Below are 12,062 nucleotides of genomic sequence, written 5' to 3' on the forward strand. Positions count from 1 at the left end.
GAGATTGAGCCCCACGTTGGGCTCTGCGCTGACAGTGCAGAGAATGCTTGGGATTCTCTCTCTCCCTCTCTCTCTCTGCCTCTTCCCCACTTGCAGTGTCTCTCAAAATAAGTAAATAAACTTAATATATATATAATACATATTTATATGTTAATATATACATCAATCAACTCTCCATAAAGATCACGAACTTCTGGGAAATCAGACAATAAGTCTACACAAGGAGAAAAAAAAAAAGACTTTGACCTGGTATGTTGTCTGACTCTATTTTGTGGCTCTTTCCCTCCATTGCATCAAGCGGGTGTAGACAACTGTGTCCGTTAACCCATATTCAGTTCCTATCATCCCCGTCCTTTGGAAGTCACTGTAGCTACGATGTTGTAAGTTGAATGATGACAAACGCGTGGCAGTTTTCATCTTTTGTTTTTGTCATCTCCCTACATACCACTTTAATGGCAAAGCAATGAAATTACCAGCATGAAAGCCATTGATGTCCCCAAGCTCACTCCTGGATCATTTTGCCTGAGGTTGGAAAAAACAAAAACAAAACCGGTAAAGCATCTTCCTTCAACCTGGGGGGGGGGGGGTGTGGATATTCCTTGATATTCATACTCTTAATTGAACTGAAACTGGTTTATCTGGTTTCTTCAGACTATAGGAAAGTTAAGAGGTCGTGAATTTTTTTGGCTCCAATTAAAGAATTTCCTCATGAACCAACTCGACTGTTAATTCAACCTGCTTCTTTAGGATATGTAAGCCTCAGATGAAGAATGAAAGCTCAACACCAAGGAGACTTAGAGTCTGAGCTGTGATTACATTTGTGCCTCGATTCAAAAATTATAGAAGGTGCCTGCGAGCCCCTCCAGCCAAGCTGAAGCTGGGTCTATAACCCCCCCTCCATTCATCAGGATTAACAGTTAATTTCAATTCAAAATCAGGACAAGCAGGCATTCCAGAGAGCCTCCCCAGGCACCCTGGACCCAGCACGCTAATTTCCTGACAGTCGGCAACGAGCTGTTGTCCCTGAGAAGTCCTTAAATGGTGAGAGGCCCAATATTTCAGGTAGAAGCTAAGCAGATGAGGCAGTCCCAGGTCCCAGTGACACAGCGCTATATAGAGGCGGGTTCTGGGATTTGGGAAATGACCAGAAAATCCTCAATGTGCACATATTCAGATACAGCAATTCCACTGTCAGGACGGGGCCCCGCAGAAATGTTCATCAATGCCGACGAAGATCATGCTCTCGGATGTTTATCACTGTGGTGTTGGCGACACCAAGGCAGTAACGTGAATAACCACCAAGTGGCAGTAGGTTAAATAAGCGACAGTCCGTTCACACGCAGGGGCAATAGTCCTGCAAAAGGAGAAGGCAGGTTTCTGTGCAGTGACAGGGAAAAAAACCTTCGGCAGAGTGACTAGTGAATAAAGCAAGCTTCGGAATAGAATGTGATCCCCGAGAAAGGAGAATACGTTGACGTGTACCATGGTGGGTAAGAGTATACACTCTGCAGGCAGACCGCCAGGGCTCGAATCCCAGCTCCATTATTTACCAGCCGGTCACCCCGAGCGTGAGAAGGAGGCCTTGGTCTCCTCATCTGCAAAATGGGGATAATGAAAGTGCCAGCCTCCTAAACACACAACAGGCTTTCAGACAAAGTATCACACTGTTAGTAACGAGCAACTCCGGGCAGCTAGACTTGGAAAAGAGGGGGATTGAAATGGTTACTATGTGAGCTTCCAGACTGTTTTACATTCTTTGTAAGAATGCTTAATCAGACTTTTCATTTTTTTTTAATGTTTGTTTATTTTTGAGACAGAGACAGAGCATGAACGGGGGAGGGGCATAGAGAGAGGGAGACACAATCTGAAGCGGGCTCCAGGCTCCGAGCTGTCAGCACAGAGCCCAACGTGGGGCCCGAACTCACGGACCGCGAGATCATGACCTGAGCCGAAGTCAAACGCTTAACTGACTGAGCCACCCAGGCGCTCCCCCTTCCCCTTTTTTTTTTAAATGTTTCACTTAAACAGACTTTTAAAAACATTTCCTCTGAACTAGAGGCCATCTATTAACAGACAACAGCTCCTGCCACAGACTCAGTTGACTGAGGATTAAGGGAGGGTGAAGATGTTTATCCAGGACCTGGAGACACTCTGAGCTGCTCCTAGGTGACAGAGGCCTTGGTCCTTGGGTGAAAGCCAAGCCCATTGAAAAGCGCAAAATTCGCAGCACAAAGGACTCTCTCCAGCCCCTGCTCCCCTCCCCCCACTTCGAGGAGTGACCAAACTCTGGGAGATTTCTATCAGCCCCTAACCATGTCCCTAGGATGACCCTAGTTCTCTTAAAATGCCAATCTAAGAAAGCTCAACGCTGTCAAAAGAATTTACTATGTGTTCCCTCTAAAACATGACCATAGGTCCCCGGCATTTCTTTTCTGGGAGCAGTTACTTTAGAAACATTGCAATTATAAATCCCTTCTCTGCCCCTTTGAGATGTAAGTCTTCTGCCACCCGGAAATGTGTCCTCAAGGATCTGGGAGTCACCTCCACGAAATGCAGGCGTCCATACCCCTTCCTTGACTCCCAGTCTTGCGGGAGAGTAGGAGCCCAACTTTGGTGGGCACCTTCCAACTTGCAAACTATCTCCGGTCGTAAAGATACGAGAAGCGAGAAGCGTGTTTCTCCGCTGGATAAACACCCAATAGCAAACACGGATGGCCTGAGCACACTGACCCCCACGAGCACGTCCTTCAGTACTTTTCCTTTAGCACAACCCAGTGTTGAAAAACTCTCCCGCTTGTTTCTCGGGCTTTTGGCTAAGATCAAGCGTAAACATTCTCCCACCTTCTATTTCAGTTCTATACCGAGGGCTCTCCCCTATTGCACTCCCTTTGGCAGCTGTCTGCCTCTGTGTCTCTTTGGCACCACTGGTGGGGGGGGAACGGTCCAACAGGAAGCCACGACCACAGAGGAAGGAGGCCTTGGGAATTACCCAAATGGTTTCTACTGAATCTCTGCCTCCCAGTAAACCGCGGAGGAAGGAGAAGGTAGTGAGGGCTCACTATGCAAAAGCCAACTGAAATGTGCAAAAGTTTTCCTCCCCCCGTGTGAACATTTGAAAAGCTCCTTTCCTGAGTACTTTGCAAAGTACTGGGAAATGTGCTCCGCTCTCAATATACTGCATCTCGCGAAACCCTCAGAGCAATCCTTATGAGGTAGGTGCCATTATTTTCTTGGAATCGAACCCTCAGGAAGATTATGAAATTTGATCAAGGTCACACAGCTGGCGAGTAGCAAACCCGGCTGTCAAACTCAGTGTCCCCTGTCTCGGTAAGCTTTTGCACAGCTAAGACAAAAAGCATGAGAGCACACATGTGAGGTACAGCTTAAATTCCCTGTTCATTCTAGACAGTTTTCTCTCCATGGAAGGTGGTCTTAGTACACGTCATCGAAAAATGGCCTTACTACAATGATAGCAACAACACACATCTCTGTAGTAAAATGTTCAGCCTTATTCCCCCAAAACTGGGTTTCAGGCCCCTGAAACAGGGGTGGCCATTGAACAGAGCACAGAACCCTCCCTTCTTTTCTCCATAGAACCTACTGGTCTCTGAAGTGTCACCTCTAGGATCTGACTCTCCAGCTAGAACATCAGCTCCCAATGGACAGGGGTTTTGTCTCTTTTGTTAACTATCTGTCTACAGTGTCTAAGAAAGCTCTGGGCCCATGGATGGCACCCAGTAAATATTTGTTCACAAAAGGAAGAAAGGAGGGGCGCCTGGGTGGCTCAGTCGGTTAAGCGTCCGACTTCAGCTCAGGTCATGATCTCACGGTTTGTGGGTTCGAGCCCTGCATCGGGCTCTGTGCTGATGGCTCAGAGCCTGGAGCCCGCTTTGGATTCTATGTCTCCCTCTCTCTCTCTGCCCCTCCCCTGCTCATGCTCTGTGTCTCTCTATTTCTCGAAAATAAATAAATGTTAAAAAAAAATTTTTTTAAAGGAAGAAAGGAAGGAGAGGGGGAGGGAAGGAGGAATAAAGGAAGGAATCTGAAATGGGATTTAGAAATACACTATCTCTAATTTAATCCCCACCCTCACCTAAACTGAACGACGAGGGGCCGTGGTCCAGTCAGGTAAGGAACTAGCCAGTGGGGAGGAGGTCTCTTTACTCCTCAGTCAGGTGGGTGGTGGTGATGGTGAAAGAGAGGGCCAACTTTGAGAATAGCCTAGATAGCACAAGGTTTCTCAGCTTCAGCACCATTGACATTTGGGGCCAGAAGATTCTTTGCTGTGGACTTTTCTATGCATTTCAGATAATTAGCCACACCCCTGGCCTCCGATAGGAAGTGATGACGGTAGCACTGCCCCCCCCCCCGCCCCCTACCTCTGAGTTGTGACAACTAAAAGAGTCTCTAGACATTGCCAAATATCTCGGGGTAGGGGGGATGGAAGCTGGAGATGGGGGTGGGGGGCAAAATTGGCCAAGGTCCGGAACCACTGGCTTAGAAGATGACGTAACGCCTGGCTACTAAGCAGGTAAAGAGGGGGTAATTAAACTCCGGTGCTTAAACGGAAGTGGGGGACACTTCAGGCTTTTGGGGGGCACTCAAAGCCATTGCACCCACTGTGAGGAGAACAGGGATCTTGGCACCTGGTAGGGTTCCAAACTCCAGAAGCAGAGGAATATTCGTCAACATGATGACTCAGGAAATGAATGTTCTCATGCACTGCCTGTTGTTCCAGGTAAGAATTTAAGACATTTAATAAGAAAATTGATCCGTCCACACATGGTGAAAGAGAATCGAACGAGCAACAAGCTAGGCGGATTCAAAAGCCTCAAATCATTCTCTCTAATACCGGCACAGCCATTTCTGAACACAATTACGGCCTTGAAACCCCGCAGGGGAATTCAGTGGAAATCATTTCAATATTTATTTGATAGGAAACCTCTGACCCAGGCAATTCATCGAGCAATTAAAGAAGGAGAGCCTGGAAGTTTTGACGGAACGTGGTCTTGAGTTCTGCTGACAAATGGTCAGGGCAAGTAACAATCAGTGGCATCTTAAATTAGATCTGAATGTGACTGAAGAGTCAAGGGTCCCATTCGCCTCCGTACAGGAAGCTGTATTATCCAATACACCGGGCTCATTAACAACCAGGAGGAGAAAGGAAATCTGACTTTCAATTTAGATTAAATTTGCAGATAATGCAAAATGAGTGACAGTCATGGCAAGTACAAAAGATACATTCAAGTCAAAATTACCAGAGGAACTGGACGTTTGAGAACGCTGGTCAGAGCTAAATAAGACGGCGGCGCATGAGAAAAGGGAAAGCATGTCACCGCGGGGCCTGATTACATTTGACGGTCTGAGTAATCAGCGCCCACGAGGGAGGGGTCGGGGCGATGCTGGACAAGCTGAAGGGACACTTGGCTTTCCTCCAAGGTACCTTGGAAGGCTGGCTTCATAACAGCATATTGTGGTTTGTTTGTGTTTTGAGAGACAGAGAGAGACAGATGGGGGAGGGGTAGAGAGAGAGGGACACACAGAATCCGAAGCAGGCTCCAGGCTCCGAGCTGTCAGCACAGACCCGGACGCGGGGCTCGAACTCACAAACCGCGAGATCATGACCTGAGCAGAAGTTGGACGCTTAACCTACTGAGCCACCCGGGCACCCCCAGTGTATCGTGATTTAAGGAGATTTTGCAGCAGAGGACGTGGGAATGGCAGATACAAACCTGCTGTCCCCGTAATCCACACTCAGGGGTGCAGAGTTTTCCTAAAGGCAAATGGAACTCTGGTGAGGTCCAGACCCTCATCTGGCTACAAGGTGATCCGCAAACCATCATTCTGTCTCCCTCATCGCCATCATCAATTCTACCACCTCCTGAGTCCCTACAGACAGCCCAGACTCCGTTGGAAGAGCTTTATTTAGCTTTACAAAAATCTGTAACAAAGGCTGGTGAACATCTATTTGCTACTTTGACACGTGCTTTAACACAGGCATACTGAAGAAAAGAGCACTCGAGAGAACATACGAGACAGGAAGCTAAAGATTGGCATAATGGAAAAGATTTCTCTTTTCCTGATAGCTGAATAATCTAAAAGGCACTTTAAAATGCTTAAGTCGTAGAGGACACTTATCTTGATGACCACGGAGAAACGTATAGAATTGTTCAATCATTATATTGTACCCCTGAACCTGTTGTACACCTGTAACACTGCATGTTGATTAAGCTTCATAAAATAAAATAAAATACAATACAATAAAATAAAATAAAATAAAATAAAATAAAATAAAATGCTTAAGTCGGTTTTTTTTTTTAGTTGGCTTGTTTTGGTTTTGGTTTTTGTTTTTTTAATGCTCACAACAACCCTTAAGAAAGAGCAAACAGATGCTGAGCAGATAAGTGCTTTGGCCAAAGTCACATGTAAATGGGGAAGAAGGGGTTAACAACCCATATTCCTTGGGGAACAAACTGCACCAGGAGGAAATCAGTGAGAAAAGCTAGAAGATTCCCGGTAAATTTGAGAAAAGAATGTGATCCTAGTTGTAGGTAAATTCTATTTGTTGGCTGTGGTCAAAGAGACATGACATTTGCCTTTGATATGCTCCTATGTCGTTTTTCAGAATCTGGCTGTATTGCCTAGGGATTTGTTTGGCGGCCGGAAAAACCTTATTAACAGTGGCTTAAACAGATAGGGGTTTATTCGTCACACGTGACAAGGAAACGGAGGTGGACAGATGCTAGTGATGATGTCCCATTTCAGCCATGTCGGGGCTGACATCTCTGTTTCTTTCTGGGCCTTTCTCCCATGGTTGCAAGATGGCTGGTAGAACTGGGTGGAACGAGGCAGGAAGAAGGTGGAAGGTTGGTGCTATCTGTATCCATTCCCTTTCTCGTGATGGCAGAAGACTTCCTACAGCCACAAGCTGACTTCCACGTAAGTCCCAGTGGCCAAAATCGGTTACAAAGCCATTCCTGCCCCCGGAGAGACTAGGAAAGTAGGAAGCAGGACTGCCATGATTGAGTTGAAGCGGCCACGCTCCATCACGGGAGGCTGGGGATAGCAAGACAGAAGGAAATGGCCATTGGGAAGCGACTCATTGGATCTACAACAGCCTCCTCGTCTCCTCTCTTCCCTTCAGCCAAACAACCGGATTCCTGCAGTGCCTTGATCTGAGTAGCTGACGTGCTGTAGCTAAAATGGGAGTCAGTAGGGAGCTAAGACGTGCCTGTTCACAATAGTTCACTTTCAGTAGAGTTTTTCGAAGGAACTTAAGTCACAAATCTGTAGAAATGGCTTCTGGAAAGCCATCCCTTTGCAGGGGTAAACATCCATGAAGAAGTCTGAATGTTCACGGGAATAAAGGTCTGGCAGGCATTTATTTCTGGGCAGTAAATAAAATAGAATTAGAGGCCCTCCAAACATAGAGGAATAACTTGACGGATCACTTAAACGGGGAGGATTGGCTTCTGTACCAGGAGATGATGGTGGGCGGTTTTTTAGAACCTTAAACACATGCTTACCTAGTTACCATACGACCAAGCAATTCCACTCCCAGGTACTTACCCCAGAGACATGAGAACACATGCCTGCTACACAAAGATATAAGTGTTCACAGCAGCTTTGTTAATTATAGTTAAAAAAACAAACAAAGAACAGAGCAAAACAAAACACAACAACCCCCCACCCCGCCCCGTTGGAAACAATCCAAATATCCGTCAGCTGAGGAATAAGGAAACAAATGGAAAGACAGCCACAAATGAAAGACTATTTATCAGGAAAGACGAACATCCGATACATGCAACCGTGTGTCTAAATCTCAAAAGCATTACGGTAAATGAAAGATACCAGATGCAAAAGATTATCGACTGTAGAATGCCATTGATTCGAAATTCTAGAGAAGACAAACTGATCTGTGGTAACAGAAACTGCAACAGTGATTTACTGATGCTGGGGGTACGCTTGGAGGGGACCGAAAAGTTCTTGATCGGGGTGGTTGTACACACTTGTCAAAACTCAACAAAGTGTATCCTTAAAACAGGTGCCTTTTAATATGTCAATGATACGTCAGTAAAGTTGGTCTAGGGGCACCTGGGTGGCTCAGTTTGTTGAGGGTCCGACTCTTGATTTCGGCTCAGGTCATGGTCCTAGCGTCTTGGGATTGAGCCCCGCCTCTGGGTTCTTGCTTAGCATGGAGACTGCTTAAGATATTCTCTCTGTCTCCCTCTGCCCCCTTCCCCCACTCATGTGCTCTCTCTCTCTCTCTCTCTCTCTCTCTAAAAGTTAAAAAAAAGTTGGTTTATATTTTTAAAAAGTTGGTTCATATTAAAAAAAAATCTCCATTTTCAAATCAGTAGACTTTAAAGCAAAACAGATGACTGTCCATAATACGGATGGGTCTTAGCTAATCAGTTGAAGGCCTTAGTAGAAAAGGACTGATCTCCCTTCAGCCAAAGGAATTCTACCTGCAGTCAGCCTTTGGACCCTGCAACTCTGCCTTGAGTCTCTAGCCTGCTGGCCGAGGCCATCAGATTTGGGACTTTTTAAAAATTTTATTAAAAAATTTCTTTTTACATTTATTTATTTTTGAGAAACAGAGTGAGACAAAGCATGAGCGGGGGAGGGGCAGAGAGAGAAGGAGACCCAGAATCTGAAGCAAGCGGTCAGCACAGAGCCCCACGCGGGGCTCGAACTCACAGACCGAGATCATGACCTGAGCCGAAGTCGGACGCTCAACAGACTGAGCCACCCAGGTGCCCCAGATTTGGGACTTTTAAGCCTCCAGTACTGCTTGAGCTAATTCTTTAAAATCTATAGATGGATAGATAGATGATAGATAGATAGATAATAGAGAATCTGTATATATTCATATATATACATATCCTGTTGGTTCATCCCTCTGGAGAACCATGATAATGCAGACAGGTAGAAATTAGGTGTGAAATTAGGTAAAGCTCTGGAACCTTAACGTACAGCTTGCTGCGCCAGGGTCAGCAACGAAGAGTTGTGTTTTAACAGGGAGGGCCTGTACCATATCCAGGGTTCTAATGCCAGCTGCTTGACCATGGACGCTTGTCTGCACTTTCTAAGGCTCTCCCTCCCGAAGAAAGGGAAAAATAAAACCATCTACTTGTTAATAAGAGTTCAATGAGATATCAATACAAAGCAATGCTCGCTTTATCGGAAATACCATGACTACAAGAGGGTCACACAGAGTTAAGCCTCCTGACTTCCGGAGCACTTCTCTTTTCTTTGTCTCTGGATACCTACGTAGTGTCCCCTCCTTTGTCTTAGGTGATGACCAAAGTGGCCCCAATTTGAACCTGAAGAGGACCAATGCTAGTTTACACTTGAATTAGAATTCTGATTTTGGCAGAAAGGACCCTCACGCTATTATAATATTAGGTGCTGTGATCAATCATTTTAAGTAGCTTCCACCTAATTCATTTGAGTTGATGTTATTCTCCTCATCACTGTGGTCAGCAGGCTTCCAGAAACGCCATGAGAGCCTCAAGACATGGTTCTGCGCCAGGCCCCACTCCTTCGCCAGCGTTCCCAAGAGGCCGTGCGGGTAGGCTCCATGCGTGCACTTGACCCACCAGGCACCCTTGTACCCATCATACTGTGATGTATTGGTCTGAATACCTGGGTGCCACAGAGCTAGGCGCCGTTGAGAAGGAGCATAAGAGAGACAGATAGATGTACCTTGATTTGATAAGTCAAATCAGATTAAGCTAATAGCATTTCAGAGACTGTCCCGAATAATATTTTTCTTAGGAACTCACTACTAAACTCAGTTGCAACTTTGCCTGGCTAGAGTTGAAAGACTATGACCAGGAGAAGCCAGCTGGTGGGGGAGAGGGGAGTGGTGGGGGGATGATGGTTCGGAGAGAACTATGCTCTACGTTGATGCGGTCAGCTTCTCACATTATCTAGAAAGCGCTTTCACAGTCACGGTCTTTTTTATTGTCCTTACAAATATCCCAGGAGAGAGACAGGGTGGGGAGCATAGCCTCTGCAGATAGATGCTTAGAAGAAAGAGCCGGAGTTGCTCAGGCTCAGAACTTTCCCTCCTACAGCCTCAGTGCTCACCTCTACACGGTCTGCGGTGTGTGTGGGGGGTAACGTCTGAAGCCCCCCAGCCTTCCAGCCAGAGTTGGCCCGAAACGGGCAGCATCTCATACTCTGGCTTTCATTTCCCTAGGAGGCCAAGTGACGTAAGCATATATCTATGGAAAGTTCTGGAAAAGAGTGCCTCTTGCCCACCACATCCCTTGACCGATGCTCAGCTCCCTCTGGGGCTGATCTAAGCAAGTGATTCCTCCGTGGTTACCCTCAGCAGCACCTCTGTCTGGCGCTTTCTTACGTTGAAAGGGCACACAGTCACACTGGAGGATGTCCAGGTCAGTGAGGATTGGGGAGGGGAGGAGCAACCGTTGCATTTGGGGCGTACGGATGGCACAGGGAATATCCCGTGTAGGGAAGAGTTAGGGCAGGCCTGATGAGCTTGGGAAGCGCGCAAGGGTGTGTCGGAAGGACTGGGCAGGGCAGAATAGGACCGCGTGATGGGGGGCGCGGAGCCGGAAACACTCACGATAAGGAAGAGTTTTCCAACGTCAGTGTTGTCCAAAGAGGAGATCGCGTGAGTTCTCCAGCACTGGAGGTGTTCGAGTGGGAACACGAGGCGCACCAGGTGAGGGAGCAGTTAAGTTAGACCCGAGGTTCTCAGCTGGCGATGATTATCGCCTGTGACGGGCCTATTTGCGATGTCTGCAGGTACCTTGGTTGTCACAACCGAGGGATGGTACTCGCATCTCATGGGCATCTTACCAGGCCCAGGACGGCCCACACAACAAAGAGTTACCCGGCCCCGAGTCTGAAGAGCGCCGAGGTTGAGAAACCCTGGAGCAAATAAACTGTCAGTCTGGAGTCTAGGGTAAGGGCCCCATCTGTCCGGGGGCCCGGAAGGCCGCGGAAGGTAACCAGTGAAATGCCAGGTATATCTGGATTTCAAGGAGGATCGCCCAGTAGTATGTTCCAGTAGAAAAATCTCAGAAACATATTTTCGGTTTCAGACGTGGTGGGCTAGATTTTTGAGACTCCGGCCGTCCCTGCTGTAGCCAAAACTCCGAGCCTCTCCAGAAAGCAAGTGTGTATGCTCCCACCGCTTCTGCCTACTTCCCCGCGTAAGTTGGAAGGCGATGTGCAAAAATCTAGAGGCAGGGTGTGCGGAGGGAGGGCGGGTAGCTGACAAGCAAACAGAGGAGCCTGCGGTGAGATTTCACCCAAAGGCCTCTAAAAACTATCCCCAGCGTCTCTTCTACAATTATTTTTAGGATGCTGTTTGTGCCTTCTGGGTGATGAAATGTGTCAAAGCCCAGAAAAGTTCTGGAACTACAAAGAAATCCATTTTTACCAGACTTAGCACACTTAGAGCTTGGGAATCAGATGGATCTGAAGTCGACTCTTGGCTCTGCTAATTGCCATCTGGTCATTGGACAAGTCATTTCATTCTGCTGGCCCTCGCTTTCCTCATTTGTAAGACGGGGTAAGTGACATCTGTGTCACAGGACAGCTGCGAAGGCCACACGAGTGAAGGTACACACAACCAGGCACGACGCCTGGTCCATCAGAGGTGTCCACTAAGTGGCAGCTATTATTTCTATGATTACCTGCCCCCTCAGGGGATCTAAATAGCACGGGATATCGGGTGAGGCCCTGAACAAGGAAGTTAATGCTTCCTTGAAGCTCACGACGTAAGATAAAAATTGGCCTCCCCTAATTATATTTCTCCCTGATTAAAATAAATCAGCAGCTGCCCGTCGATAGATACACATGACCTCATTTGACCCCCTTAACAACAACTCAGTGTACAGATGAAGGACGCTAGGTGACTGGCCCGAGGTCACATAGTGGCTCCTGCGTGGCTGAGGCTGAGTGAGAACCCACGCGCACTGGGCACACAACTGCCCTGTTGCTGGCCATCTCGCCTCTCAGCCTTCTTCCGTCGTTCGGCCCTGGGCCTGGAAATCTTGGGGCATCTCACCGCAGCAAGATCT

The sequence above is a fragment of the Panthera pardus genome, unplaced genomic scaffold (assembly GCF_024362965.1).
Source record: "Panthera pardus isolate Hobbes unplaced genomic scaffold, ASM2436296v1 HiC_scaffold_15, whole genome shotgun sequence".
In the NCBI taxonomy this organism is placed as follows: Eukaryota; Metazoa; Chordata; class Mammalia; order Carnivora; family Felidae; genus Panthera; species Panthera pardus.